The 12,988-nt window shown below is 43.9% G+C and overlaps 1 non-coding gene across 1 annotated transcript; it reads right to left on the bottom strand.

Annotated features, from left to right (window-relative positions):
• Nucleotides 1-4,302: 4,302 nt before the first annotated feature.
• trnae-uuc (transfer RNA glutamic acid (anticodon UUC)) lies at nt 4,303-4,374 on the bottom strand. Its single transcript has one exon. It is a non-coding gene; the product is annotated as a tRNA-Glu (tRNA).
• Nucleotides 4,375-12,988: the final 8,614 nt, after the last annotated feature.

Raw genomic sequence — 12,988 nt, 5'->3', positions numbered from 1 at the left:
GGCAGCCAATCACCGCTCAGGAAACAGCCAAAAGCAGGCACGTCACAATGAGCAGATCATGTGCTCTTGGTTGAGGGATAAACACTGACCAGGTCACGTGGCTTCAACGTGAACCCACAAATTATGATTATGGCTCTGCCCAGTTTTGAACCGGAGAACGTTTCATGTGTTAGACAAGCATGAAAATCACTGCACCACAGAAACAGAAAACAGCACAAAGGCTCAATTGGCTTCACTAAAATGTTAAGCGGTGACGTCATGCAGCAGCACATTGGATATTTGATTTGAAGAAATGGAATTTGGCTGTTCTCTTTAGGAATGCTGGAGACAGACTGATCAACAATATCATCATCAAATGGCACAGCTCTACAAGAGGTCTTTCGGACAATCAATCTATGTTAGTTTTGTTTAACGAGCTTTCTAGTTAATCTCAATTTACTTGTCTCTTTCCATAACCCTGATCTTTTTCTCCCTTTCAAGTCATTGTCCAATTCCATTTTGAAAACTCTGCGTTAAGAAAAAACAATATTGAAAGAGATGCAGGGCCCTCTGCTGTGTCTATGCACAATGTCTGAAAGTTAACAAAGTTTTCCTGACCCAATGACATGAAGAGTTGGATTCTGAAACCTTTGACAGTTTTCAAATTTTTTGAAATCGTTGATGCCAAATCGAATTATCAAAAAATATTTACCCTGACCAAACATCTCCTCATTTTTCTCAGTCAACATTTACAATCTCATTACCTATTACCAACATTTCATTGAGTAAACACGCAGAGTCACAAAGGAAAAAAATAAACATCATTTGAAACATCGAAATAATGAAACATTGAAAAAAGAAGTTAGCAGTGGAGATGATTTCTGTTTGTTACAAAGTGCAGGATGATCTGATTCACTGGCGGAGCTGGTTCTAGTTTCCCAATGACCCCCCCCACCACCCGCCCTACTCCTTTGCTTCTGTTCTTTTCGTTGGCAAGACCAGTGAAGTAAATTATGTCTAGCCCTTTAGAAACTGTTGGCGTGGCTGAGTGGTCTAAGCCGCTGGATTAAGGCTCCAGTCTCTATAGAAACATAGATTCCATTCGAATCCCACCGTCGCCAAACGTTCAAGTTACCTTCCTTTTAGGATCTGCAGCTGTCCAATTTGAACCAACAGATCCCAACTCACATTAAACCCAGCGGAGTGTGCGGTGTTTTACTTTGATCGGGGGAATGAGGAGAGACAATATAAATATGAGTTGCTGTCGGAAAAAGGCGGGGTGTGGAATTGCAGTCGGTGAGTTGCTCTTCCAGAGAGTCGGCATGTGAACAATATGCTGAATGACCGTCTGATGTAGCCGTCTATGATTTTATACAAACTACATTCAAGCAAATCTGGGGCTTGGATTCGCGACTGTCTTGCTAAGGCAACAGGTTTTGAATCTATTGGGGTCTCCACAGGTGGGCTGGAATCCTGACAACTACTCTTCTTATCATTCCTGAAATTTACAGTGTACCTGCACAATTAAATTTCGACTAAGTTGAATAAAAAACATCCAAAACCCCCAGCGTTCTCTAATTTCCATTCATCTGCAAGCGTTCAGAAAAGTTACAGCTAGAAATGGGACAAAAACAAAGCCTTGCTTTCTGGATGTTTGCCTCGCCTTAGAGACAAACCCTTGCCCTCTGTCAGTCTCAGTGTATATTCCTGTGTGTGTTTCAATGCGGTTCAGTTCCCCATTTCACCATCCAAACATTATTCACGTTAGTTGTGTGGCTTCATATTAAGGTGGTACAGAGAATAAAAAGAGCAGTTTTAAAATATACAAGAGGAGCTTTCTTTCTTTTTTTTGAATGAAGACTTTTCAGCTTCTGAGGGTCGATTAGGTACAAAGTGGAGGATGAACGAAATTGTCACTGAGCAACATTTAAACAGACAGACACCGAGTCCTTGTGGTTGAGTGGCTAAGGCAATGGACACATCGAGAGAATGAATTTTTAAATACAGATAGTCCAAACTGAAATCACTCGGACATTAGGAACTGTTTCTACTGCTGTCGGGTGTCGGAAGGAACAGAAATATAAAAGTTGATTCACAAATGTTCCAGGAACGGATAGGTTATAATCACCAGGAAAGGCTGAACAGCCTGAAGCTCTTTTCTCTAGAAAAGAGAAGGCTGAGAGAGGACCTGTTAGAAACGGGATGCTTTGTCCCTGTTTCGTCAGGGATTCGAGGTGAAATTTATTCACTCACCTGCAGATTTACACCTGCTGAATCTGCATCAAACAAACCATGAAATGTTTAGGAGATTGAAAGAAAGATTCTACATTGAGATGGATTTCTTAAGATCGAATTTTCTCATCTACTGAATCAGCATTTTTGTCAAACTCTCTCTGCTTTTAGATTACAACAGTGACTACATTTCAAAAAGATTTCATTGACTCTAAAGGGCTTCCCGTTGTCCTGGGTTGGTGAAAGGGTCTGTTTAAATGTAAGTCTTTATTTCTCTCTTTCTGTCTGTCAATCTAAGTTAACAATCATGTGGAATGGTGAAGTGTATCTGTTCTTTTCAGTGTCTACCACTCTCTCTCCCTCTGTCTGCCTCTTTTTGTCCCTGTATATCTGCCTCGCTCTCTTTCACTCTCTCAGTCTCTCTGCCTGTGTCTCGATCTCTGTTCACTTTTGTGCTCTTTGTTCCCTCCATTCACTCGCTGTCTGTGTGCAACCAAGGTTCACTGGGTTGATTCCTGAGTGACAGTGAACATGCTGAGAGGCTGTTTTCCCCTGTCTGGAGCGTCTAGAACTGGACTCACATTCTCCGGATAATGTGTCAGCCATTTAGGACTGAGGTGAGGAGACATTTCTTCACCCAAAGGCTTGTGAATCTTTGGAATTCTGTAGCCTGGAGCTCTGTGGATCCTCAGTCGATGAGTATATTGAAGGCTGAGATGGATAAATGTTTGGACTTTAAGTGAATGAAGGGCTATCGGGATCAGATGGGAAATTGGTGCTGAGTTTGGGGATCTGACATGAACTTCTTAAGTGGTAGCGGAGGCTCGAGGGGGCTGATGGCTAATTCCTGTTCCTTTTTCGATGTTTTTAATGTTTAGTGTTCAGTGGAAACACCATCAAGGCGACGGAAAACAGTAGGTTGAGAGAGGTAGCCTGGCCGAACGGCCTCAGGCGCTGGATTCAGGTCCATATTTGTGGATCCGCTGCCAAAGTTACAGGTGGTTCAGCTGTGGGTAACTTTGAATGCTCTCCTCTGATGACAAAGTGCCAGCTCAAAGTGAATGCGGGCGTGTATTGGGTTTAATTTTAACTGGAAGGAGGAGAGGCAATACAAATATTAATTGCTTTTGTGAGAATGCACGGCAGTGGAAGTAGTTGAGTTTTCTTCCAGACAGCCAGCACGGAGAAGATGGGCCGAAAGTCCGCCTCTCTGCTGTAGTCATCTTATATACCAACAACATTAACCTGTCCATAGGGTCAGTTGCCGTGGCCGAGTGGTTAAGGCGATGGAGTTCAAATCCATTGGGGTTTCCCCGCTGCTCATTATTCCTGGTTTTAACTCTGTGTCTACAGAGTTAATTCTCGGTTAGATTCAATCAAATCCATCCAAGCACTAAATCGTCCAAGGGGGTTTTCCTATTTCCGTTCATTCATGAAAACGTTCACGAAACTTGTCGTAGGGGAACAAAAACCGAGCCAGGTTGGTGACATGTTTGCTTTCTGGGTCTTTGTCTCTCCTTAGAGACAAACCCTTGTCTTCTGTCACTCTCGGTGTATATGTCTGTGTGTGTCCCTCTGTGTGTGTCAATGTGGTTCAGTTCCCGAGGCGGTGAACACATTTTTTCCACCACACACTTTATTCACATTAGCTGTGCAGTTTCATATCAAAATGTTACAGAGAAAAATATCAGGATGGAAAATGCAGGGGGAGTTTGCAATGTTTGGAAGGAGGTGCAGCTAAGAAGTGGAAGATTAAGCGAGGAGTTTTCTCCTCATTTAACACGAGATTTGGGACCAGATCTGGGAGATATTTGTGCCGATGTAAACGGTAAAATCTTCCCTCTTACCGCTAAATTTTGCCGTGCAGCATCCTCTCTATTGTCAGCGCTTTGCAGCCGATCACAGCCCTTCTCTCATTCACTATCTTGACCCCTGTGTTTGTTCCTTACCGGGTGTAACCGGATGACATTTCCAACTCTGGTGCAAAGTTCAAGGTCCCACGCCACTGATTCCGGCTAAGGTGATCGGCATTTCTCTAACGGAATTATCCAAACTCTTTTTCATTGTTTGCACGAGGTCAACAAATTATCATTCCCTGACCGGTAATCGAACCCGGGCCACGGCGGTGAAAGCGCCGAATCCTGACCACTAGACCACCAGGGAAGCTACGCTAAATTTTTACAACCTGGCTTATCTATGTTACCTGTGCATTTTATTTTTATTTCCGACCCCTTTCACCAGAGACACGTTTCAAATGAACATAAGAACATGAGAAGAAGGAGCAGGAAAGGCCCCTCAAGCCTTTCAATAAGATCATGGATGATCTGCCCAGGCCTCAACTCTTCTTTCGTGTCAGCTCCTCATAGCCCCCAATTCCCCGATATTTCAAAAATCTATCTACCTCCCCTTTTAATACTTTCAAATATCTAGCCTCTACAACTCTCTGGAGTAGAGAATTCCAGACATTTACTACCTTCTGAGAGAAGAAATTCCTTTGCATCTCAGTTTTAAATTAGTGCTCCCTTATTCTGTAACTATGTTCCCTAGATCGAGTGGAAACGCCTTCTCTACATGAACCTGTCAAGACTCCTCAGAATCTTGTAGGTTTGAATAAGATCACCCCTCATTCTTCTAAACTCTAATGAATAAAGGTTTAACCTGTTTCGCTGTTCTTCATCCCAAAAAGTAACCTGCTGAATCTATTTTGAACTGCCTCCAATGCCAGTATATCCTTTCTTAAATACGGGGGCCAAAATTGTACACAGTACTCCAGATGCGGCCTCACCAACACCCTGCACTGTTGTAACAAGACTTCCAGATTTTTAAACTCCAACCACGAGCAAAACAGGTCAAAATTCCATTTACCTTCTTAATGACTTGCTGCACCTGCATGCTAACCTATTGTGTTTAATGCACAAGAACACCCAGATCCCTCTGTGCTGCACTTTTTTGGAGTCTCTCTCCATTTAAATAATAGACTGCCTTTTGATTCTTCCGTCCAAACACTTTCCTACATTAAACTCCATCTGCCAAGTTTTTTGCCCACTCACTCAACCAATCTATACCCCCTTGCAGATTCCTTATGTCCTCATCACAAAATGCACTCCTACCTATTTTTGTATCGTCAGAAAATTTGGATACATTACACTCTGCCCCTCCTCCAAGTTATTAATATAGATAGTAAATAATTGAGGCCCTAGGATTGATCCTTGTGGCACTCCACTAGTTACGTCTTTCCAACCTGAAAAATCCCGACTCTCTGTCTTGTGTGTGTGAAATTGGGCTCTTTACATTGCAGGGTCTGTGTAGGGTAATAGGGATCACGGTCTCCCACACACGGAAAGTTTCCCCGCTACATTGCAGGGTTTGTGTAGGGTAATAGGGATCACGGTCTCTCACACACGGAAAGTTTCTCCGCTACATTGCAGGGTTTGTGTAGGGTAATAGGGATCACGGTCTCTCACACACGGAAAGTTTCCCCGCTTGAAGCATTAACAGTATTAAATGTAGGGAAAGGTTGCATCATTCCTGTTTGTTGTTAAATAGTAACCGGATGCATCATCTCAAAACAAAGTGACATTTATACTTCTCCAGGTTTTGAATGATCTTCTGAAAAATGCATGGCTCGGAAATTAGAGGGAAAGATGGGGGCGGATTTTCCGTAAGTTTGTTCGCACATGTGTGAGGTGTTGAATGAGCTGCTGATGTGCTCTGTCGCCTGATGATTCTAATGTTAGATCAATTTCTCTGCTGCATGGCTAAGGTTTTCCACCGAATTGTACTTCCACAAAACAAGGTCCTGCAGTGCAATAAGACAGCATAGTTTGATGTTCTGCAAAGAGCTGCATGTTGCTGTCGTAGCTTAGTAGTTATCACATTTCCTTTACACGCGGAAGATTCTCTGGTTGGAAACTCACATTAGAACTGGCAACATTTGTGGAAAATTTTCTTGCCGCCATTGACAACACAGATCCGTATGACAATGAGTGTTGATGGCGGGGGGTGGGTGGAGAATCGGAAGTTTGGTCCCCGAGTGGTTTTGAACCACCAAACTTTCAGTTGGTCGAACACGCTGCTGCAGGAACTAATACAACTTCCTGTCTTCCTTATACAAGCATAGCCAAGTCTCTTTGCACATCAACACACAACTTTCTCACCTTTTGAAACATGTCCTGCTTTGTTGCTTTTTAAAAATTACTTTTACGACCAAGTGAGTTACTTCAGTCTTTGCAACATTTTTCTCCGTCTGCCGTCTTGTTAGCCAAGCACCTCTTATATATTATAAAAACAGAAAATGCTGGGAAAACTCAGCTGGTCTGACAGCATCTGTGGAGAGGGAAACAGTGTTAACGTTTCGATTCCATGTGACCACTCTTCAGAGCTGAAGAGAAGTAAAAAGTGATGGGGTTTAAACTGTTCAAGTGGGGCAGGGTGGGGAGGGGGCGGGTAGGATAGAGCAGGTGAAGCTGGGTAGAATGTCAGCGAGAGGTGGGAGCTAAGGAGAGACTGACAAACGTATCAAGGACACAATAAAAAGGGAGTGTTAATGGCAGTGGTGAGGGCTGAAGAAGGTGCTGATAGTTGCATAAAAGTACGAAAGCAGAATGTGTGAATAGCAGAACAAGGGTCAGCACTCTGGGAAAGAACAACATGGAACGAGTAACAGATGGCGCTTTTGGAGTTGGGGTGGGGTCGGAAGAGAGGGAGGTAGTTGGGAAAAAAAGATTGAAAAGGGATAAAAAGGGGGATGAAATAATGAATAAATGAGTAAAAAAATAAGTAAATAAAATACATTTTTATAAAGGGATTTTAAGAAGTGTGTAAATGGAGGAGAGAGTTCATGGTCTGAAGTTGTTCAACTAATGTTAAGTCCAGAATGCTGCAAAGTGCCTATGCAGAAAATGAGGTGCTGTTCCTCCAGTTTGCGTTGGGTTTCATTGGAACATTGCAGCAGGCCAAGGACAGACATGTGGGCATGAGAGCAGGATGGGGTGATGAAATGGTAACCGACAGGAAGGCCTGGGTCATGCTTGTGGACAGATTGAAGGTGATCTGCAAAGTGGTCACCCAGTCTGCGTTTGGTTTCCTCAATGTAATAGTTGCAGATGTACAACTTCCTATTTCCAAAACCCACCAACTTAATCAATGCGGCTCCCCTGAAACTTTCAATGCAAATATTGATCCTTTATAAGGTGCCGTTCCCAGAACTATACACAGTCCTCTATTTGTGACCTAACCAGGGCTTTGTATAGCTGTAGCAAACCTTTCCCAACAGGTTCTACAGCAAGAACAATAAGATTGTATATATCGACTGAGAAAACGAGGAGATGCTTGATCAGAATAAATTTCGTTATTTCCAAATCAACAGTTTAAGTACTTTTTTTGTTCAAAAGCTACGTAATAATCATAAGTACAATTCTTGGTGTCATTGAGTCAAGGAAACTTTGGTAACGCTGCAGAATTTAGCAGACTGGGCACCGTAGAAGCTCCTTCTCATCTTTCAATATCATTTTTATTAAATCAGTATTTTCCAAGTGAAATTGGAGAATAAGTTGAGAGGGGGAAATCGGGGTTATGCAGAGAAGGAAGGAAAATCGGATGAATGAGGAGGCTCTTTGTAAAAAGCTTAGGCATAGAAAGGATGAGTGGAAGGCTCTCTTACTGCGCTGTGCCATTTGATGATGACATTGTTGATCAGTCTGTCTCCAGCATTCCTAATGAGAACAGCCGAATTCCATTTCTTCAAAACAAAGACCCAAAGTGCTGCTGCATGACGTCACCGCTTAACATTCCAGCCAGGTGCCTGCGCAGTTCAGAGGAGACAAGTAACATCCCAGATTTATCTGATATTTGATGTATTCGTTTTAATTTTCCAAATTCCCTATATTTGGGCAAGATTCCATGAGATTGGAAAACAACAAATGTAACACGTTGGCTCAAAAACTGAGTGAGACAGGAAACAAAAGGTTCGATGCTATTTTAGTGACGTTATGGCAGAACACATTAAAAAGTTCAAGGTAATCAGGCAGAGTCAACAGGGTTCTGTTAAAGGAAAATCGTCTTTGACCAATTTGTTAGAGTTCTTTGAATTAGCATATATCATGGATAATGGAGAACTGGTGGATGTGCTGCACTTCGGCTTCCAGAAGGCATTTTATAAAGTGACACATCAAGTGTTTTTTGTGGAAAGTAAAAGTTCATAGTGGAGGGGGTAACAGATTGGAATGGATAGAAGATTGGCTAGCTAACAGGAAAAGAGATTAAGAAAAATGGCTCACTTTCTTGTTGGCAGGATCAGTGGTATGTCACAGGGATCAGTGCTGGGGACTCGGCTTTTTACAATGTGTATAAATGAGTTGGATGATTGCCCAAGGAATGGTTGCTAAATATGCTGACGACAGAAAGATAGTTGGAAAAGTAATTTGTGGAGTTGACATAAGGACCTGAAAAGGGACATAGATAGATTAAGTGAATGGATAAAGATCTGGTAAATGGAATATAATGTGGGCACATGTGAAATTGTCCATTTTGACAGGAAGAATGAAAAAGTATATTATCTAAATGGTGAAAGATTGCCGTGCTCTGAGATGTAATGGTTAGCATGCAAACATAGCAAGTAATTAGGAAAGCTAATAGAATGGTATTGTCGCTGGACTAATAGTCAAGGGAGCCAGGGTAACACTCCGGGTTCGAATCCCTTCTCTTCCTCTTTCATTCCCACACTCTGCCTCTGTGTTTGTCCTCGACTGTGATATTTCCACTGTAATTGGTGAAACGAGTGTGGATTGCTGTAAAAACCCGTCTGGTTCACTAATGCCCTTTAGGGAAGGAAATCTTACCTCGTCTGGCCACACGTGACTCCAGGCCCACAGCACTGTGGTTCACTCTTAAAATAGCCCCTGAAATGACCACTCAATTGTAACAAAGACACATAAAAGGAATGAACGGACTACCCAATATTTGACCAAGGCACTGGAAGCGACAATGGCAATCTCAGCCCTGTCGACCCTGCAAAGTACTCCTTACCAACATCTGCCTAACAGACTAGTCAAGCAAACAGCCTGACATATGGAATCGTACCGTACAGATAATGCCTCAGACACCACCATCTCTGGGTATATCCTTTCCCACCGAGGACAGGCCCAGCAGAGGTGGCGGCACAGTCGGGAGGGAGTTGCCCTGGGAGTCCTCAATATTGATTCCGGACCTCATGAAGCCTCCTGGAAACAGGTCAAATGTGGGCAAGGAAAGCCTTGTGTTGATTACCACGTATCATCTTCCCTCGGCTGATGAATCAGTGCTCCTCCATGTTGAACACCTCATGGAGGTGGCAAGGGCGCACAATGTATTCTGGGTGGGAGAATTCAATGTCCATCGTCAAGCATGGCTCGGTAGTGCCACTACTGACCTAGCTGGCTGAGTCCTAAATAACATAGCTGATAGACTGGGTCTACAGCAAGTGGTGAGGGAAAAACATACTTGACCTCATCCTCATCAACCTGCCTGCCTCAGATGCATCTGTCCATAACAGTATTGACAGGAGTGACATCAACCCGTCTTCACATTAACAATGTCCTCCATCGTGTTGTGTGGCACTACCACCATGCTAAATGGGATAGATTTCGAATAGATCTAGACTGGGCATCCATGAGACGCTGTGGGCCATCAGTAACAGCAGCATTGTACTTGAACATAATCTGTAACCTCATGGCCCTGCATATCCCCCACTGTACCATCCCCAGCAAGCCAGGGGATCAACCCTGGTTCAGTGAAGAGTGCTGGAGGGCATGTCAGGAGCAGCACCAGGCATACCTAAACATGAGGTGTCAACCTGGTGAAGATACAACAAAGGGCTACTTACATGCCAAACAGCATAAGCAGCAAATGATGGACAGGGCTAAGTGATCCCACAACCAATGAATCGGATCTAAGCTCTGCAGTCCTGTGACATTCAGTCGAGAATGGTGGTGGACAATTAAACGACTCACTGGAGATGGAGGTTCCACAAATATCCCCAAACTCAATGATGGGGGAGCCCAGTACATCAGTGGAAAAGATAAGGCATTTGCGACAATCTTCAGCCAGAAGTGCCGAGTGGATGGTCCATCTCGGCATCCCCCAGAGGTCCCCAGCATCACAGATGCCAGTCTTCAGCCAATTCGATTCATCCCACATGATATAAAGAAGCGACCGAAGGCACTGGGTACTTCAAAGGCTATGGACCCTGACAATATTCTGGCAATAGTACTGAAAACTTGTTCTCCAGAACTTACTGCGCCCTTAGCCAAGCTGTTCCAGTACAGCTATAACACTGGCATCTATCCGGCTATGTGGAAAATTGCAAAGGTATGTCCTGCAAACAAAAAGCAGGACAAATCTAACTCAGCCAATTGCCGCCCCATCAGTCTACTCTCTGCCATCAGTAAAGTAATGGAAGGGGTCACTGACAATGCTATCAAGCAGCACTTACTTAGCAATAACCTGCTCACTGATGCCCGGTTTGGGTTCCGCCAGGGCCACTCAGCTCCTGATCTCATTACAACCTTAGTTCAAACATGGACAAAAGAGCTGAACTCCAGAGGTGAGGTGAGAGTGACTGCCCTTGACATCATTGCAACATTTGACCGAGTGTGGCATTAGGGAGCCCTAGCAAAACTGAAGTCAATGGGAATCACGGGGGAATACTCTCCACTAGTTGGAGTCATGCCGAGCACAAAGGAAGATGGTTGTGCTTGTTCGAGGTCAGTCATCTCAGTTCCAGGACATCTTTGCAGTAGTTCCTCAGGGTAGTGTCCTCAGTCCAACCATCTTCAGCTACTCCATCAATGACTTTCCGCCCATCATAAGGTCAGAAGTGGGGATGTTCGCTGATGATCCTCAGATACTGAAGCTGTCTATGTCCAAATGCAGTAAGGCCTGGATAGTATCCAGGCTTGGGATGACAAGAGGCAGATAACATTCGTGCCACACAAGTATCAGGCAATGACCATCTCCATCAGGAGAGAATCCATTCTTTGCCCCTTGATGTTCAAGGCATTACCATCACTGAATCCCCCAGTGTCAATATCCTCGTTGTTACCATTGACCAGAAACTAAACTGGGCTAGCCATATAAATACTGTAGCTACAAGAACAGGTCAGAGGCTAGGAATCATGCGATGCGTAACTCATCTCCTGACTCTCCCAAAGCCATCTACAAGGCACAAGTCAGGTGTATGATGGAATACTCTCCACTTGCCTTGCTGAGTGCAGCACCCACAACACTCAAGGAGCTTGACACCATCCAGGACAAAGAAGCCCAATTGATTGGCACCGCATCCACAAACATTCACTCTCTCCACCACCGACGCACCTAAGCAGCGTTGTAGGTGCACTGCAGGAATTCACCAAGGCTCCTTAGGCAGCACCTTCCAAACCCACGACCGTAACCATCTATAAGGACAGGGGCAGCAGGTAGATGGGAATGCCACCACCTGGAAGTTCTCCTCCAAGTCACTCACCATCCTGACTTGCAAATATATTGCCATTCCTTCACTGTCGCTGGGTCAAAATCCTGGAACTCCTTTTCTAACAACACTGTGGGTGTACCTACACTACACGGACTGCAGCGGTTTAAGAAGGCAGTTCACCACTACCTTCTCAAGGACAACTAGGGATGGGCAATAAATGCTGGCCCAGCCAGCGATGCCCACATCCCGAGAATGGATAAAACAAAGAAAAATATCAGCATGAAAGATATAATGAGAGATTGGCCCTTTCTATGTATATCCTACAACAACAACTTATATTTCTGAAGCACCTTTAACCAAATGAAACGTCACAAGGCGCTCCCCAGGAGCATTATATAACAAAGTGTGACACTGAGCCACATATTCAGTCAGATGACTAAAAGCTCGGTCAAAGGGGGAGACTTTAAGAACTGTCTTAAAGTAGGAAAGTATCGACTTCATGTTCCAGCTAACAGCAATGGTGCTTCTCATTAGTGTAGAAGTCACTTGTGTTCAAGTTTAACAAGACATTTAGTCGGAGAAAGTTTTCTCTGGTGAAGAGATCGGGAATGAAAAAAAAGCCAAATGTCCAGTTTATTGGTAGTTTCCCTGATGACAACTGACCAGGAATCGGCGCTTCCATTGGACCAACAGCGAATAGGGTGGAGGGTTTTGGGAAATTGAAAGTTACACATGAGCAGCTCGTGGGACTATTTCACCTCACTGTCAATTTCATGTTACAGCTCACAGATACCGTTATTTTCATTGGCTGAAGAAATCGTTTGTGTTGAACCTAAACAGGCAGTTTTGTGGTTTAAGAGATTTGAGATGGAACAAAAAGATGCAAAAGCAGCATAGATAAGCCAGCTCGAGAAATGATTTGGTTGCTTCCCTGATGGTCTAGTGGTTAGAATTTAGCGCTTTCACTGCTGCGTCAAGGGTTCGATTCCCGGTCAGAGAATGAAGGTTTGTGGATTTTGAGAAATTGTTTAAGCAAGTATTGATAACTTATTGATTGAAAATATTTAGCATCTCTGCCAGAAGCAGAAGAGTGAGAGTATCGCCTCGGAGCTGGAAAAATCACACTTGGAACAAGTGGAGAACACAGAGGCGGAGTGAGGGAATGTCTGAAGAGTAGGGCTGGTTGTAAAGCACTGACCAGAGATGTTGGTGCGAGGCAAAATATGGGTGGGAGGAGGACAAATGTTGCTCCCTACTGATTGTACTGGCACAACTATCACTCCTGATCAATCACCCTGCTCTTTGAAAGCAGCACGAATGGCCTCTTTC

The sequence above is a fragment of the Cetorhinus maximus genome, chromosome 23, assembly GCF_964194155.1.
Source record: "Cetorhinus maximus chromosome 23, sCetMax3.hap1.1, whole genome shotgun sequence".
NCBI classification, from domain to species: Eukaryota; Metazoa; Chordata; class Chondrichthyes; order Lamniformes; family Cetorhinidae; genus Cetorhinus; species Cetorhinus maximus.
Note: the sequence above shows the minus strand (reverse complement) of the source record. Positions and strands in the feature narration are given on the sequence as shown.